This window comes from Symphalangus syndactylus, chromosome 18 (assembly GCF_028878055.3).
Source record: "Symphalangus syndactylus isolate Jambi chromosome 18, NHGRI_mSymSyn1-v2.1_pri, whole genome shotgun sequence".
NCBI lineage: Eukaryota > Metazoa > Chordata > Mammalia > Primates > Hylobatidae > Symphalangus > Symphalangus syndactylus.
The window spans coordinates 30,400,319-30,416,350 of NC_072440.2; the positions used below are offsets into that span (position 1 = coordinate 30,400,319).

A 16,032-nucleotide genomic window follows, 5' to 3' on the forward strand; every position below is an offset into this window, starting at 1 on the left:
AGGCGTGATGGCAGGTGCTTGTAATCCCAGCTACTCGGGAGGCTGAGACAGGAGAATTGCTTGAACCCAGGGGGCTGAGGATTCAGTGAGCTGAGATCACGCCACTTCACTCCAGCTTGGGCAAAAGAGTGAAACTCTGTCTCAAAAAAAAAAAAAAGGCAGTTATTGAAGCTCAAGGTGTGAACTCTTCCAGGAGTGTTGAGAGGTTTTAAAAGGGCATTCTTAGACCTCAAAAATCTTTCAAAGACGCAAAGCTAGACAGTAAAAATTGTTAGCTCTGTGAAAACCATTAGCTCTGTGAAAACCAAAGTGCAAAGCACTTAATAATAGCAATAGTTGTTTCTTACTGTGAACCACGTGTCAGGCACCATTCTAAATATTTCACAAACATTAATTCATATAGCAGCCCTGTGTGGTAGGTACTGAATCAAGCCAATTTCACAGGTAGAGATGCTGAGGCTGAGCTTGGTAATGGTCAGAGCTTGATTTGAACCCAATGCCATGCTTATATGCCTCCAAAGTCAGGCTCTTTTTTACTTCACGATGAATAGTTTTTTTTTTTCTGATATCACACACACATACACACACACATTAAATATATATTATATATATTATGTATATATTATATATATTATGTATATATTATATATTACATACATTATATATATTATGTATCTGTTATATATATATTATATATATATGATTTTTGTAGAGAGAGAGAGGGCTCGCTCCATTGCCCAGGCTGGATTGCAGTGGTGCAATCATAGCTCACTCTAACCTCAAACTCCTGGGCTTCAGCAGTCCTTCTGCCTTAGCCTCCCAAGCAGCTAGGACTATAACTATGCTCATCTAATTTTTTTTTAAGAGACAGGGTCTTACTATGTTGCCCAGGCTGGTCTTGAACTCCTGGGCTTAAGCAATCTTCCAGCCTCAGCCTCCCAAAGTGCTGGGATTACAGGTATGAGTCACCTTGCTGGGCCTCACATTTTAGGTTTTTTTTTTTTTTTTTTTGAGACGGAGTCTCGCTCTGTCGCCCAGGCTGGAGTGCAGTGGCGCGATCTGGGCTCACTGTGAGCTCCGCCTCCCGGGTTCATGCCATTCTCCTGCCTCAGCCTCTCCAAGTAGCTGGGACTACAGGCGCCCGCCACCACGCCCAGCTAATTTTTTTGTATTTTTTTTAGTAGAGACGGGGTTTCACCGTGGTCTCGATCTCCTGACCTCGTGATCCGCCCGCCTTGGCCTCCCAAAGTGCTGGGATTACAAGCATGAGCCACCGCGCCCGGCCACATTTTAGGTTTTAATGAGGTCTCTTAGTTTGCCGCTAGGATCAAGTCCTCTCTCTTTTTTTTTTTTTTTTTTTTGAGATGGAGTCTCGAACTGTGGCCCAGGCTGGAGCGCAGTGGTGCAATCTCAGCTCACTGCAACCGCCGTCTCCCGACTTCCAGCAATTCTCTTGCCTCAGCCTCCCGAATAGCTGGGATTACAGGCACGTGCCACCAGGCCCGACTAATGTTTTGTGTTTTTAGTAGAGATGGGGTTTCACCATGTTAGCCAGGATGGTCTTGATCTCCTGACCTTGTGATTCGCCCACCTCAGCCTCCCAAAGTGCTGGGATTACGGTCATGATAAAAGATATAAAAGCTGCCTAGGAGTGAAACTACTGGGTCATACGAGGCTCCTTCAGGGTGAGCAAAGGCCTAGAAACCAGCATGCAGATAAGGAAGGAAAGAGATCATCAGTCCATGCAGTTGTCAGCTGCATGGACAGCTGACACCGCACCCGGCCTCAAGTCCTCTCTCTTACCTCTCACTGATTCAGCCACATACAATTATTTTGATCACCTGCTATGCACCCATGGTGTTCTTGGCACTAGGAATTCTGCTGTGAGTGAAGCTGAGCTCCTGCCTGGGTAGAGCCTGGGCCACATGGGTCTCCCAGCTGTGCTTTGAAGTCACTGTCAAAAGTCCTGGGCACTGGAGAATTTCATGTGTCTGATGCTAGGGCAAGATGCCAAATTCCACATTTGCCTCCAACAGGAACAAATGTCAGTTTCCACCAAGCCCCACCCTGTTCAGGTGACTCCTGTTGTGAGTCTTTTCATACCATCTCCCCTTCACCCACAAGTGCCACCAACACGCAGAGGTGGGGAGCTGGGTTTGGAGACACTGGTCTGATCCTTAGGTGAACTCCTCTCCCATAATGTTGCAGGAGAATGGGTGCTCAGATGGAGAATCAGCACTCTTCTCAGGATGAGAAGGTGCTGTGGCTGGGGGAGTCTGCATTATGTTCTGGGCTGTGAGCTTTTCCAGAATTCTGCTCCACAGGCACACATCTGCTGTGTATGTATTTCGTGGTATAAATCAGATGTCCCTGAGTTCTCTAGTCTTGAATGTCTATGTAAAAAGTGTCTAGCCCCATCTGAGGATGCTGGAGGCCCCTGAATATGTGCTTATCTCATGTGACCTTCCAGGAGGTGGTATAATGTCTCAGTTCTCTTTTGTTCTGTGTTTCTTGCTCTAGGCTATTGCTCCACTTTTTTGTAGGTCATCTCCTGCCACCTCTTCTCTAGGGTAATGCTGTTTGCAATACACAGTTCCTTGTCTTGGTTTCCCAAGCATCTTAGTTCTGAAGGTGAGATATTGGCTTGTCTGGGACATGGGAGACAAAGACCAGGTGCCTCCACAAGTGACTCTCCTCAGCTCCCAGCCAGCTGACAACTGCATGGACTGATGGTCTCTTTCCTTCCTTATCTGTATGCTGGTTTTCAGGCCTTTGCTCACCCTGAAGGAGCCTCATATGACCAGTAGTTTCACTCCTAGGCAGCTTTTATATCTTTTATAATTTTTCTAAGCCTAAGACACCTTTGGTCAGGCACGGTGGCTCACGCCTGTAATCCCAGCACTTTGGGAGGCCAAGGCGGGCAAATCACCTGAGGTCAAGAGTTCGAGACCAGCCTGACCAACATGGAGAAACCCCCTGTCTACTAAAAATACAAAATTAGCTGAGCATGGTGCATACCTGTAATCTCAGCTACTCCAGAGGCTAAGGCAGGAGAATCACTTGAACCTGGGAGGCAGAGGTTGCAGTGAGCTGAGATCGCACCACTGCACAGCAGCCTGGGCAACAAGAGCAAAACTCTGTCTTTAAAAAAAAAAAAAGACTCCTTTTCTTTCCTCATTAATTTGGCGGCCATGTCTGTCTGGAACTTATGGGACGTCCTGGTCTTCATCAGGTTGGCAGATACTCCAGCATGGCCTGCCGGCCGCCGAGGCCAGCATCCACAGGCTCAAGGGCTCCAGAGGGAGCCAGACAGCACATCCTTGCAGTGGACGCCGCCCGCCCCCCAAAGCCTGTTTTTCAATGACTGCCCCTACCTCTGAACTTCAGCTTAGATCTCTCCCTCTCTTTCTCTCTCCCTCCATCCCTCCCTCCCTCTCTCTCTCTTTTTAAGACAAAGTCTCGCTCTGTCACCCAGGCTGGAGTGCAGTGGCGCGATCTTGGCTCACAGCAAACTCTGCTTCCCGGGTTCAAGCGATTCTCCTGCCTCAGCCACCTGAGCAGCTGGGAATACAGGCACCTGCCACCACGACCAGCTAATTTTTGTATTTTTAATGGAGATGGGGTTTCACCATGTTGGCCAGGCTGGTCTCAAACTTCTGACCTCAGGTGATCCACCCACCTCGGCCTCCCAAAGTGCTGAGTTAACAGGCGTGATCCACCGCGCCTGGCCCGATCTACCTTTCTCTTACAGGATTCCTAGAGACTTAATATTTTGGTTTTGGTTTGTTTCTTTTTTGAGACAGGGTCTCCGCTCCGTCGCCCAGGCTGGAGTGCAGTGGTCACTGTAGCCTGGATCTCCCAGGCTCACGGGATCCTCCCACCTGACGGCCTCCTGGCCTCCCGAGTAGCTGGGACTACAGGTACGCACCACCACACCCGCTACTTTTTAATTTTTTTTTTTTTTTTTTTTTGAGACGAAGACTCGTTCTGTTGCCCAGGCTGGAGTGCAGTGGCACGATCTTGGCTCACTGCAAGCTCCGCCTCCCGGGTTCACGCCATTCTCCTGCCTCAGCCCCCCGAGTAGCTGGGACTACAGGCACCCGCCACCACGCCCGGCTAATTTTTTGTATTTTTAGTAGAAAAGGGTTTTCACCGTGTTAGCCAGGATGATCTCCATCTCCTGACCTCGTGATCCGCCCGCCTCAGCCTCCTAAAGTGCTGGAATTACAGGCGTGAGCCACTGCACCCGGCCCTACTTTTTAACTTTTTTGTAGAGTGGGGACTCACTATGTTGGCCATACTGGTCTCGAATTCCTGGCCTCAAGCGATCCTCCCGCCTTGGCCTCCAAAAATCTGGGATTACAGATGTGGAACCCCGCGCCGGTCTGAGCCTCAATGTTTGAACCACCGAATTTTACCTGTATTGACACACGCCCCGTCTTGTTGTTTTTCTAAATCTCATGTCATTGTTTGTATATTGGTTACCTGTGGTTGGCTTTGGAGCTGAAGGTGGACAGAGCTAACATCAGGTTGCACACAGGAACCGAGTGAGGTCGCGAAAAAGTAGCGCAAGCTGCCTCGAAGGCCCAGGGCGACCTCACCGGCGTTTCCGGTCTGGGACTGCGCCCACGCGGTCACGTGGTGGCCCAGAGGACGCGCGGCGGCAGCTGCGCACGCGCACGGAGAGGAGGCTCCTTGCCAGGTGAGCGAGCTGACTGGGGCGCCGGGGCGGTAAGAGGGCGCTGCTCGCTGAGCCAGAGTCCGGGCTCCGGTCCCCGCCACGGACCTTGAGAGGGTACCCGGGGTCAGACCTGGCAGGTGGGAACCGGGAGTGGGGAGGACCCAGGGCGGGGGCGGGATGCGCAGATTCGTGGAAACTCTGCAGGTTGTGGACAAACTGCCCAAACTGGCTCCTTTTCCCTGAATGCCAGTTTAGTGGCCTCGTCTGATAAGAAAAAAATAAGAAATAGATTTCAGAGACCCTATTTCTCTCTGTCTCCCTCCCCACCTGCTTTATTTTTTTTCTTTTCTGTTAATTTTGAGCCTCATAAAACTATAGCGCCAGTATCCTGGTTTGGATCCTGAAACAGAAAAAGAACATTAGTGGAAAAAATAATAAAGGCTGTGGTTTAGCTAATAGCACGTACCCATGTTAATTTCTTAATTTTGACAAATTGTGCACAAATGTTAACATTAGAGGAATTTGGGGAAAAGGTATACAGGAATTCTTAGTCCTATCTTTGCAATTTACTGTACATCTAAAATTATTCTAAAATGAAAAATTAAGAAACAAAATCCTAAAGCAAAGTGCAGCAGGCCATTGTTCACCAGGGAGGGCTCAAGTGAGTTCCTCTTTGTCAGGGAGTTAGGCGTGTTTGACCAACTTGTTTGCTAAGGCAGAGTTGTCAGGCTACTGAATGTAGATTCTTCTGTCCAAAGGTTTCCGGGCAGGAATCGGTTTTCTCTTTCGATTCTATCAAATATCTTTGGAACACCTGTTGTGCATAAGCAAACGAGACACACAAAGTCTCTGCACAAGGGAATATACAGTCAGTCTAGGTCAGGTAGGAAGTAAGCACTATTAAAAAGATTCAATAAAACCTCCCAGAACTGGGAAGACTCAGATGTGGAAGAAATCACATCTGGTCCAAGGGAGTCAGGAAGGCTACTGGAGGGAGTGCTGTCCTGAACTGAGGGGGGTCTGAGAGGAGACAGCATTCCCGGGGTGAAGAATGGCACCAACAGAGGCTTGCAGGTGACCAAGCTGAGCTGAGGGAGGAGCCCTGGGAGCAAGTGCAGTTCCTCTTACGTGGAAGCACAGAGTACATCCAGGGAGTACTGCCAGATGAAACTGGAGGTGAAAACTGTAGCTTTGTTGTAGAAAACAGGGTGACACTTCAGTTGGATACATTATTTTTATTTTTATTTTTTTGAAACAGAGTTTCGGCTGGGCGCAGTGGCTCACGCCTGTAATTCCAGCATTTTGGGAGACCGGTGGGCAGATCTCCTGAGGTCTGGAGGTCTAGACCAGGCTGGCCAACATGGTGAAACCCCGTCTCTACAAAAATACAAAAATTAGCCGGGCATGGTGGTGGGCGCCTGTAATCTCAGCTACTGGGGAGGCTGAGGCAGGAGAATCGCTTGAACCCAGGAGGTCTAGGTTGCAGTGAGCCGAGATCGCACCGTTGCACTCCAGCATGGGCGACAGACAATGGTGCTGTCTCAGCTCACTGGAACCTCCACCTCCCAGATTCAAGCGATTCTCCTGCCTCAGCCTCCCAAATAGCTGGGATTAAAGGTGCCTGCCACCATACCTGGCTAATTTTTGTATTTTTAGTAGAGACAGGGTTTCACCATGTTGGCCAGGCTGGTCACGAACTCCTGACCTCAGGTGATCTGCCCACCTCAGCCTCCCAAAGTGCTCGGATTACATGTGTGAGCCACTGTGCCCAGCCTAAATTTTTTTTAAAAAGGAAAACAGGGTGACATTGACTATAATTATACATGCCATGGGAGCCATGGAATGTTTTACAGCAAGAGAGAGACATCATTCGGTTTGCACTTGGATATTACTGACTTGGCAGCAGTATGTAGGTTGGCTTGAAGTAGACCAATTAGGGAATTATCAGGCTAGTCTTGGGGAATTAAAGAGAAGTTCCACCAGGGCAGTGAAATTAATGTGCAAAGAATGACATGGTTTGGGGAGATTTTTGTGGGTCTAGAAGACCTAGCAACTGAAGGCATGTGAAGACCAAAGAGGAAAAAACAATTCTAAAGTTTTGCTCCTGAGTGTTTTGGAGCATGGTTGATGCATTTGCAGAAATAGAGGACTCAGAGGGAGACCTGGATTGGGGGCTGGGAGGATAGTGAATTTTTTTTTTGTTTTTTTAGATGGAGTCTTGCTCTGTTGCCCAGGCTGGAGTGCAGTGGCGCAATCTCGGCTCACTGCAACGTCTGCCTCCCGGGTTCAAGTGATTCTCCTGCCTCAGCCTCCCGAGTAGCTGGGACTACAGGTGCACACCACTGTGCCCAGCTAATTTTTGTATTTTTAGCAGAGACGGGGTTTCACTATGTTGGCCAGGCTGGTCTTGAACTCCTGACCTCATGATCTGCCTGCCTCAGCCTCCAAAGTGCTGGGATTACAGGCATGAGCCACTGTGCCCGGCCGTGAATTTGTTTTTGAGCAAGATGTGCTTGGATTGCTGGCGGAATATCCAGTTGATGTGTATTTAAGAGTAGTAAGAGAGGAAGCCAAACATTTACAAAAGGGACAGGAAAAAGAAAAAGAGCCTTAGAGGACAGATATGAGGAGATATGAGTCAGGGAAGGAGGAGGATCAGATTTCTATTTCTTGGGGCTTCAGGAGTCAGGTGGACCTGGACTTAGTGAGTCAGTAGTGTCACAGCTCCTGCAAAGGTAGAGGAGACTGAGGAATGAAACTTGATCTTGGATTTATCTATGAGGAAGTAACTGGTTATCTTTTAAAGAGTTGTTTTAGTGGAAAAGTGAGATGACTGCTAACAGACTATAATCTATTCATCCTACAGCCTTTCCCAAGTGGCCAGAGGACTGGACAAAGAGCCAGAAATATTGTTTCTAGTCCTGGCTCTGCTGCTAATTACCATTGTATTTGGGGCAAGTCATGTATGCCTGGACTGGAATAGAAAAAAATACATCCGAGCCAGGCTCGGTGGCTCATGCCTGTAATCCCAGCACTTTCGGAGGCCGAGGCAGGTGGATCATCTGAGGTCAGGAGTCCGAGACCAGCCTGGCCAATATGGGGAAATCCCATCTCTACTAAAAATACAAAAATTAGCTGGGTGTGGTGGTGGGCACCTATAATCCCAGCTACTGGGGAGGCTGAGGTGGGAGAATCGCTTGAACCCAGGAGGCAGAGGATGCAGTGAGCCATGATCACGCCATTGCACTCCAGCCTTGGTGACAAGAGCAAAACTCCGTCTCAAAAAAACTCCGTCCCACTGGCTGGGCATGGTGGCTCACACCTGTAATGTCAGCACTTTGGGAGGCTGAGGCAGGATTGCTTGAGCCCAGGAGTTCGAGACCAGCCTGGGCAATATAAGGAGACCTTGTCTCTACAAAAAATACAAAAATTAGCCTCTACAGGAACAAAAAAATTAGCCAGGTGTGGTGGCACATGCCTCTAGTCCCAGCTACTCGGGAGGCTGAGATGGGAGGGTCATTTGAGCCCAGAGGTCGAGGCTGCAGTGAGCTGTCACTGCACTCCAGCCTGGTCAACAGACTGAGACTCCGTCCATATAAAAATAAATACTTTAATCCTAAAAGTTGACACATCTATTTTAGACAGCATATATTGGTTCAAGCCGTCTTTTAAAAGTCAAAGGTAGAAAAAAAAAAAAAAAAGTCAAAGGTAGGCCGGGCGCAGTGGCTCACGCCTCTAATCCCAGCACTTTGGGAGGCCGAGGCAGGCGGATCACGAGGTCAGGAGATCGAGACCATCCTGCCTAACACGGTGAAACCCCGTCTCTACTAAAAATACAAAAAATTAGCTGGGCATGGTGGCGGGCGCCTATAGGCCCAGCTACTCAGGAGGCTGAGGCAGGAGAATGGTGTGAACCCAGGAGGCGGAGCTGGCAGTGAGCTGAGATGGCGCCACTGCACTCCAGCCTGGGTGACAGAGCGAGACTCCATCTCAAAAAAAAAAAAGTCAAAGGTATAAAGTATGAAGGAACCTCTGTGTTTATCTATTCAAGATTACCATATAGTACAGAATCAGCTGTAGATATTCTTAGATTTTGTGGTACTGTTAAAAAATACAATATTGTAAAAATGGTATATGGAAAAATACTCTAATCCTACTAATTTATTTTTATCTTTTGTTTTTCTTCTAATCTTTGTCCCTAGTACAGACAACTTTGAATTCTGCTTTTTATGTTTTACACTTGTATATGTGAGCATTTATCATGTTGCTGCCTAGTCTATACGACATAGTATTTTTATTTTTATTTTTATTTTATTTTTATTTTTTGAGATGGAGTGTCACTCTTGTTGCCCAGGCTGGAGATTATTCTTAAACTATGTTAAATATACTATAACTCTAATACTTATTTAGTTACTTTTGTTTAATTGCATAGTATTTTATAAAGTTGTTAAACCAAGATTTAACTGTTTCTTTATTGTTCAACATATTTTATTATTTCCTAATTTTGTCCAATTGGAAATTAAATGGTAGAGTAAATCGCTGAATGGATTGAACATAAAACAGGCATAAATACAGACTCATTTTAATTTAAAAAATTAAAACAAAAAAAGTCCGGGCATGGTGGCTCACACCTGTAATCCCAGCACTTTGGCAGACAGAGGCGAGCAGATTGCCTGAGGTCAGGAGTTCGAGACTAACCTGGCCAACATGGTGAAACCTTGTCTCTACTAAAATACAAATTTTAGCTGGGCATGGTGGCAGGTGCCTACAATCCCAATTACCTGGGATGCTGAGGCACGAGAATTGCTACAACCTAGGAGACGGAGGTTGCAGTGAGCTGAGATTGCGCTATTGCGCTCCAGCCTGGGTGATACAGCGAGACTCCATCTCAAAGAAAAAAAAAAGCCCTCAATAAAACCAAAAGGACACTTTTATTCCTAGCAAAATCTAATAGTCTGGAGAACATGTTCCATGGAGCACACTTTGGAAAATGCTGATACAGAAACAATTTTAGAGCTCTGAAGAACCAAAAATCTAGTCCCCTAAATTGACAATTGAAGAAAATAGTATTCAAATTCAATAAACATTGATTTGGCTACCACAGTTGATTTCAAATATCTCAATGGTGCCCAAAAGTGTCCCGATAAAGTAGTTATGCTTAAACCCCTGTTAAGAAATAAAACAGGCTCTAAGAAGTTAAATGACTTACCTAAGATCAAAAAGCGGCAAGTGGTGAAGTGAGATTTGAACCCAGACCTCTCGAGTCAGTGCCTTCTCCGTTAACACATCCTGCTGCTTCCCTCGTCATCAACCCTGAATACATTAAACTGGTTGAAGCTACTCGGAGAGGCTGAGGCAGGAGAATGGCGTGAACCCGGGAGGCGGAGCTTGCAGTGAGCCGAGATTGCGCCACTGTACTCCAGCCTGGGCAACAGAGCAAGACTCCGTCTCAAAAAAAAAAAAAAAAAAAAAAAAAAAAAAAAAAAAAAACTGGTTGAATAGTTTAGTGACTTCAAATATTTTCACTTTCTTGGAAGTAATGTGTTTCAAAAGTGAAGTTTAATTTGTATGGTATTTCATGTTACCTTACTATTAGCATATAAAAAGTGGGAGAATAGGCCAGGTGGGGTGGCTCACATCTGTAATCCCAGCACTTTGGTAGACTGAGGCGGGCAGATCACGAGGTCAGGAGATCAAGACCATCCTGGCTAACACAGTGAAACCCCATCTCTACTAAAAATACAAAAAATTAGCCAGGCGTGGTGGCGGGCACCTGTAGTCCCAGCTACTCAGGAGGCTGAGGCAGGAGAATGGTGTGAACCTGGCAGGCAGAGCTTGCAGTGAGCTGAGATCACGCCATTGCACTCCAATCTGGGGGACAGAGCATTCTCCCTTTCAAAAAAAAAAAAAAAGGTGGGAGAATATACAGTCAGCAGTCCTTGAAGTTACATTTTATTTATTTTTAGAGACAGGGTCTTGCTCTGTTCACCAGACTAGAGTGTAGTGGTGTGATCACAGCTCACTGCAGCCTCGACTTCCCACCAGGCTCCTGTGTAGCTTGGGACTACAGGTGTGCACCACCATACCCAGCAATTTTCTTTTTTTTCCTTTTTCTGTAGAGATGAGTCTCACTGTGTTGCCCAGGCTGGTCTGAACTACTAGGCTCAAGCAGTCCTGCTTTGGCCTCACAAAGTGCAGGGATTACAGGTGTGAGCCACCATTCCCATCCTGAAGTTAAGTTTAAGAAACAGTAGGCAGGGATAAAAAACAGACAAAACAACACCACCACCACCTCATTATATTCAACTCTGAATAGCAGGAAGACGTACCCATGATGCCTGAATTTATGTGGTGCATTGAAAAATGTTCTTAGCTAACTCTACAATTGCTTACTTTTTCCTTTTACAGCTTTTCCCCTTTGTGTTGACCAATTCCATTTTCTTCTCTGCTGCCTGCCTAATCCTGACCACACCCTTCTTAACGCAGGCAAGAGGTTGCCTTAATAAGCAGGAGTCTACTGCACTAGAGGTAAAACACAGCCTCCCGAGGGATTATTCTTTGATTCAATAAATATCTTCCTATCTACCTTGACAACATAGATAAATCTCCTTTTTAAGGAAATAATCTTGCAAAAGAACCAAGATGATTTTATAAAAATCTGGGAAAAAATGGATCCAGAATCTCTGTTAGATATTGCTCAAACTAGGTATTTTAGACTTTAAGTTCTATCTGAAGTCATAAATAATAGAAACTTGGTATACTCTGATGTTAATTTCATTGAAATTCTGCAAATAATACAAAATAGTGGCTAAGAGTGTTGGCTCTGACATCAGGCATCTGGATTAAAAATCTGTCTCTGGGCCAGGGGTGGTAGCTTACGCCTGTAATCCCAGGACTTTGGGAGGCTGAGGTCTAAGGATCCCCTGAGGTCAGAAGTTCAAGACTGGCTGGTCCGAGACCCTGTTTCTACAAGATGAATTAAAAATTAGCCTGGCAAGGTGGTACACATCTGTAGTCCCAGCTACTTTGGAGGCTGAGGTGGGAGAATCACTTGAGCCTAAGAGGTTGAGGCTGCAGTGAGCTGTGGATGCATCACTGCATTTCAGCCTAAGCAATGAGCAACAGAATGAGATGCTCTTTTTTTTTTTTTTTTTTTTTTTTTTTGAGACAGATAGTTTTGCTTTCTCACCCAGGTTGGAGTGCAGTGGCACGATCTTGGCTCACCGCAACCTCCGCCTTCTGGTTTCAAGTGATTCTCCTGTTTCAGCCTCCCAAATAGCTAGGATTACAGGTGCCCGCCACCACACCCAGCTAATTTTTGTATTTTTAGTAGAGACGAGGTTTCACTATGTTGGCCAGGCTGGTCTTGAACTCTTGACCTCGTGATCCGTCCACCTCGACCTTCCAAAGTGCTGGGATTACAGACATAAGCCACCATGCCCAGCCCAAGACCCTGTCTCTTAAAATCCATGTCCACTTCTGGTTGGCTGTGTTACTCAGTCTCTGCTTCAGTTTAATTTTCATACTTAATAATGGTATTGTCTTGCAGAGTGTTTGTAAAGAATAAATATAATAATCTAAGGCACTTAAAACTGTCTAGCACATGGAAAGCAGGCAACAAGTGCTAGGTATTATTACATCTTTTTTTTTTTTTTTTTGAGACAGGGTCTCACTCTTGCCCAGGCTGGAGTGCAGTGGTCCAATCTCGGCTCACTGCAACCCCTGCCTCCCAGGTTCAAGCCGTTCTCCTGCCCCACCCTCCCAAGTAGCTGGGACTACAGGCGTGCATCACCACACCTGGCTAATTTTTTGTATTTTTTAGTAGAGACAGGGTTTCACCATGTTGGCCAGGCAGGTCTTGAACTCCTGACCTCAGGTGATCCATCCACCTTGGCCTCCCAAACTGCTGAGATTGTAGGCGTGAACCATCACACCTAGCCTAATGAGTTTTGATAAGTAGCCACTCTAGTGAAGATATAGAAGTTTTCCATTACCCCAGAAAACTTCCGTCATGCCCTTTGTGGTCATTTCTCCCATGCCAAGCAACCATTAATTTGTTTACCATCATTGTATGTTAGTTTTTTTTTTTTTTTTTTTTTTTTTTTTTGAGACAGAGTCTCACTCTGTCACCCAGGCTGGAGTGCGGTGACGCGATTTCGGCTCACTTCAAGCTCCACCTCCCGGGTTCATGCCATTCTCCTGCCTCAGCCTCCTGAGTAGCTGGGACTACAGGTGCCCGCCATCATGCCCGGCTAATTTTTTTTTTTTGTATTTTTTAGTAGAGACGGGGTTTCACCATATTAGCCAGGATGGTCTCAATCTCCTGACCTCGTGATCCGCCCGCCTCAGCCTCCCAAAGTGCTGGGATTACAGGCGTGAGCCACCGCACCCGGCCTGTATGTTAGTTTTTGCCAGTATTTCATACGGTATATGCTGCTGTTGATTTATTTATTGTTTTAATTAGCGATGGGGATCTTGCTATGTTGTCCAGGCTGGTTTCGAACTCCTGGCCTCAAGTGATCCTCACACCTCAGCCTCCCAAAATGCTGGGATTACAGGCGGGAGCCACCACATCTGGCCTAGTATGTGCTTTTTTGTTAGCGTAATGTCTGGGAAATTCATTGCATATATCAGAAATGCATTGTTCTTTACTGACAAGTATATTCTGTTGTATGGACAGACTATAATTCCTTTGTTTTACTGGAGATGGACACTTGGGTTGTTTCCAATTTTTGACAAATTGAGTGATGTATGAATATTCATGCACACATCTTTATATGGACATAGGGTTCTATTTCTCTTGAGTAAATCCTTAAGAATGCAGTTGCCATGTCACATATTTATAAGAAGCTATCAAATTGTTTTCCACAGTGGTTGTACCATGTTTAACTCACATCACCAATGTGTGAGACTTTCAGTTACTCCACATCCTCAGCAGCACTTGGAATTGTCAGTGCTGTGAGGTAGAATCTCACTGTGGTTTAAGTTATAATTGCCTGATGACTAATGAAGCTGAGCATCTTTCCATCCATGTATCTTCTTTTATGACATATCTGTTCGAATCTTTTAAGGGTCTTTGTTTTTAACATTGAAAATATATGGCATTTTGACCCTAAAAATGACAGAAATTCCTTAATACGTGGTCAGATTTATTTGGTATCTACATAAGGTTTTAATAGTGGAAGAATGGAGAGATCTCCACAACAAATGCAAGACTGAGATTAAATTTCTTTGGAAGTTTTGGAAGCAACTACTTAAACAGCAGGATATTTAGAGAAAAATGTTAGATGTGTTTAAACCCCCACACTCCACTTTTTTTTTAAATGAGACTTGAGAGAAGGATGAAATATTTCTAAATAGCTATAGCAAAGCAGCTGTTTTGAAATGCCTGGTGGTGAAAGTCCCTCTTAACTGCACTCTGTACTGGAGGCACAAGGTTGAGCATTTCTGCTTCTCCTGGCTGCTTCGCTGTCACCAGGTAGGTGACTGGGGTGGCCTCCACATGGGGAGGGCTCAGTGATACTAGTTGATTGGTAGGCATTTTTGCCAGGAGAAGTTTTCTGCTGGGAAGAAAGGGAGGCGTAACTCCTTTGTATCTGCTGTGGAGTCCTGCTAGGGTGCTGGCTTTGTTTTTCTGCCCTAAAAGCAAGTACAGTCTAAGCAAACCTGCTCTGCATGGCCTGAGGTAGGATAGGAGCTCCGTGGGTTCCAGTTGGTTGATTCAACCAACCAGGGTTGAAAATATTTGGAAAAAAAAATCCACAGTGTTCCAAAAACAAAGACGAGTTTGCAGCACTCAGAGTACGAGGTTAAATCCACGGGAATGAAGTGATGTATAGGCATTGTATTAGATATTATAAGTAATTTAGAGACAATTGAAAATATATATAAAGTACACAGGAGGATGTGCCTAGATAATATGCAAATATGATACCTTTTTTATTAATAAATTAACAAAAATGTTTTTGAGATAGAGTGTTGCTCTATAGTTCAAGCTGGAGTGTAGAGGCACAGTTATGGCTCGCTGCAGCCTCCACCTCCCAGACCCAAGCAATTCTCCCACCTCAGCCTCCTGAGTAGGCATGTGCCACCAGCTAATTTAAAAAACATTTTTTGTAGAGACAGGTTCTCACTGTGTTGCCCAGGCTGGCCTCAAACTCCTGGGCTCAAGCAATCCTCTCCTAGCCACAGCCTCTCAAAGCCTTGGTATTAACAAGTATGAGCCACCATGCCTGGCTAAGAATTTGAGGATCCAAGGAAATACATAGAGGTCTTGGAACCAGTTCCCCTTGGATTCTTTGGGATGATTGTATTTCAGTTTGTTTCTTTATTTCTGTCTTCCTTTATTCAGTTATTAAACAAGTATTTATTGAGTGTGGAGTATATCTGCTCCCCACCCCCATGTGGTGCCTCACTCCTGTCATCCCAGCTACTCTGGAGGCTGAGTTGGGAGAATCACTTGAGCCCACGAGTTGGAGACCAGCCTGGGCAACATGGCTAGACCTCATCTCTCAGACAAACAAATGAAAAAACAAAACCCAGCTGGGCGCGTTGGCTCACGCCTGTAATCCTAGCACTTTGGGAGGCTGAGGCAGGCAGATCACCTGAGGTCAGGAGTTTGAGACCAGCCTGACCAACATGGAGAAACCCCGTCTCTACTAAAAAAAAAAAATAGAAAATTAGCCAGGCATGTGGCTCATGGCTGTAGTCCCAGCTACTTGGGAGGCTGAGGCAGGATAATCGCTTGAACCCGGGAGGTGGAGGTTGCGGTGAGTCAACATTGTGCCACTGCACACCAGCCTGGGCAACAAGAGTGAAACTCTGTCTAAAAAAAAAAAAAAGAATTCTGAAATGTTAAATACTTATAATTGGATTGCAAGGGCATTTATATGTGAGTGCATTGCTGGGATATTCATGCCTGTATAATACAGGAAGAAACTTTTTTCCCTGAAAAATTCAGCTTTATTATACAGTTGTTTACCAAATTATGTTTCAGTCAATGACAGACCACATAGACAGTGGTGGTCCCATAAGATACTATTGTATTTTTACTGTTTCTTTTCTATGTTTAGGTATGTTTACATACACAAATATTGATCCATGTGTAACGATTTCCTACAGTATTCAGTGCTTTAACATGCTGTACAGGTTTGTAGACTAGGAACTGTAGGCTACACCATGTAGCCCAGGGGTATAGTAGGCTGTACTATCTAGTTTGTGTATGTATGCTCTACGATGTTCACACAATGACAAAATTGCCTAACAACACATTTCTCAGAATGTATTCCCATCATTAAGTGACACATGACTTTACTGATGGGTTTTCTTCATTTTGTTTGTTAGGTTTTTTG

At 45.5% G+C, this 16,032-nt stretch overlaps 1 protein-coding gene across 1 annotated transcript in view; it reads right to left on the reverse strand.

Moving 5' to 3' along the window:
* RAD17 (RAD17 checkpoint clamp loader component) overlaps nt 1–4,629 on the reverse strand; it is an 84,956-nt gene extending 80,327 nt beyond the window's left edge. Inside the window, exon 1 of the mRNA XM_055252996.2 lies at nt 4,486–4,629. The gene's annotated coding sequence lies outside the window, so the exon portion shown is untranslated. The remainder of the gene's footprint in view (nt 1–4,485) is intronic.
* Between the last annotated feature and the right edge of the window lie 11,403 nt (nt 4,630–16,032).